The sequence below is a fragment of the Myotis davidii genome, unplaced genomic scaffold (genome assembly GCF_000327345.1).
Source record: "Myotis davidii unplaced genomic scaffold, ASM32734v1 scaffold747, whole genome shotgun sequence".
In the NCBI taxonomy this organism is placed as follows: Eukaryota; Metazoa; Chordata; class Mammalia; order Chiroptera; family Vespertilionidae; genus Myotis; species Myotis davidii.
In genome coordinates, this window is record NW_006298695.1 from 615,270 (window position 1) to 617,858 (window position 2,589).

A 2,589-nucleotide genomic window follows, 5' to 3' on the forward strand; every position below is an offset into this window, starting at 1 on the left:
CCTGGAAGGACATCCGGTCTAATTAGCATATTACGCTTTTATTGTTATAGACTGTAGACTTACTCTTAAAGATGAAATCTTCAGAAAGTAGAATAAGCAACAAATAAATTTAAAAAATCAAGTGGGAAACTGGGTGAGCACATAAAGGGTTAAGTCCTTAGCATGCAAAAGCCCCAAATCACCTCTATCCTTCCCCAGGGAGGGAGAGGAAAACCGGCCATCCCCAGGGAGGCACCCGGCCTCCAGCCTTCCCCAGGAGCCGCTGTGGCCCCTCTCCCCCGTCAGCTGGGCACAGACTGCACTGTTGACTAGCAGCTCTGAAATCCCGTCGCCCGGTTCCCAAGGCGGGTAGACATGTCCGAATTCGTCATTATGGGTAAGACTTTGAACTAGCGCCACCTCAGAGCTGTGCCGTCTCGGGCCGCGCGGTGAATCGCAGAGGAATCACAGAAGAAATGTCCTGTATTGAAAAACGACAGACAGATGCTCCTTTCATTCCCTAACGCTTTATCGTGGAAAACTTTACAATATGCAAAAGTACAGGCCACCGTATAATTAACCCCTTGTGCCCACCGCTCAGCTCAGGAATAGAACCCACCTTCGCTCATCCCTCCCAAACCTTCATCGCTCCCACCAGATTAGTTTGAGCAAAAATCTCTGACATCCTGTTCTTTTGCCCTGGAAATAGTTCAGTCTCTTACACAGAGATATTTTGACAAAAATTTTTGTTGCGGTGTAATACACATAATGTCAATTCACCATTTTAATAAAGTTATTATTTATTTATTTTTATTAATCCTCACCCGAGGATATTTTTTCTTTTTCTAAAAATATATTTTTATTGATTTCAGAGATTAAGGGAAAGGAAGAGAGAGATAGAAACATCAATGATGAGAATCATTGATCTGCTGCCTCCTGCACGTCCCCCATTGGGGATCCAGCCCGCAACCAGGGCGTGTGCCCTGACTGGGAATTGAACTGTGACCTCTTGGTTCATAGGTCGACGCTCAGCCACTGAGCCACACTGGCCCGCCGGGCTGGAGGATATTTTTTCCCATTGATTTTTAGAGAGGGTGGAAGGGAGGGAGAGAAAGGGGAGAGAGAGAAACATCAAGGTGAGAGAGACACACTGATTGGTTGCCTCCCATACCTGGCCCAACCAGGGCCGAGGATTGAACCTGCAACCCAGGTACGTGACCTTGACAGGGAATCAAACCCAAGACCCTTCTGTGAGTGGGCTGGTGCTCTAACCGCTGAGCACACTGGACAGGGCGCCATTTTAATAGTTTGTAAGTGTCCAGTTCGGTGGCATTAAGTACATTCACACTATTGGGTAACCATCACCACCATCATCTCCAGCACTTTCTCACCTTCCCAAACTGAAGCCCCATCCCACTGAACACCCCGCCCCCCCTCTCGGGCCAGGTCCCTGGAGCTTCCCATGATGGGCCCCCTGGGACTGGTCCTCTTCTGTCTGGCTCATTTCACTTACAATAGTGCCTCCAGGTTTACAGAGACATAAGGCTCAAGACTGGCTGAAATCATGCAGCAGCTCTTATAGAGTCATCTCTCCTTTCAGGGGCAGGAAAAAGAGCCAGAGGCCGCGGCAGTGTCCCTTTTGGTCGCCTGAGGCAGGAGGGACCTGCTCTCACTGGAGGTTCAGAGCAGCTCAGGATGAGAGCACTTGATGGGGAAGAGGGGAGGGTGCTGGGGACACCTGGAGGGTTCTCGGTTATGGCTGCTGGTCCCCTCCCTGCCTGTGACTGCGGGACCTGACGTTAGAGAAGGCGGCACGCTCCTGCTCCTGGTTCCACTCCGACGACAGCTCCATGCTCGCGGCCGTGACCTCCTCCACGCGGCGCTGGCCCAGTCCCAGGCCCTGGGAGCAGGGGCCAGACAGACTGCCCAGGTGAGGGGTCAGGGGCACAGGACCTGCTGGGGTGAGACAGCTCCCCCTGTGAGGGCCCCTCACCTGTCACATCAGGGGACACAGGGAGCCGGGCCTGGGGTGGCCACTTGCAGGGGCGGAAACGCAGGACTTGAGGGTTCACAGGCTGCCGCCAGGGGAAGAGCGCCCCTGAAGTGGCCGTAACTGGGGGTCACCCCAAGCACAAGGCCCCGAGGTCCTAAGCGGGGCAGGGCTGTGACTGTCACAGCCGGGCTCCCGTCTCAGGGCTTCGGCTCTGTGTGGTGGTGGGCTGCGCCTCTTGTCTGTGTCCAGCCTGTCACTCGCTGCAGGGGCCGCTTCGCCGTTGTCAGGTGAGCAGAGACCCCCTTCCAGACGGGCCGAGCCGCCCTGCTCCAGCCACCGGCATCTGGTCAGCCCCGTGTCCCCTGCGGGGCGCCAGCGGGGCTGGGCCTGCGGGCTCCGCCTGGGTGCTGCTGGGGAGCTCCTCAGCTCCTGGGCAGCGCCAGGATGGGAGGCCAGGCTGGCGGACTACTGGCGACACTAGAGAGGAAGACAGGGGCTGTAGAGGTCCCTTCACCCCCAGACGGGCCAGGGTCACCCTCCTCAGGATGCAAGGAGGACAGCGGTGTGGTGTCCCGACTGTGTCCGCGCAAGCCCCGCCCTCTGCTGGCTGGCGGGAC

The 2,589-nt window shown here is 56.0% G+C and overlaps 1 pseudogene; it reads right to left on the reverse strand.

The window, feature by feature from the left end:
• Positions 1–2,589, reverse strand: part of LOC102756074 — a 64,275-nt pseudogene that overhangs the window by 21,072 nt on the left and 40,614 nt on the right.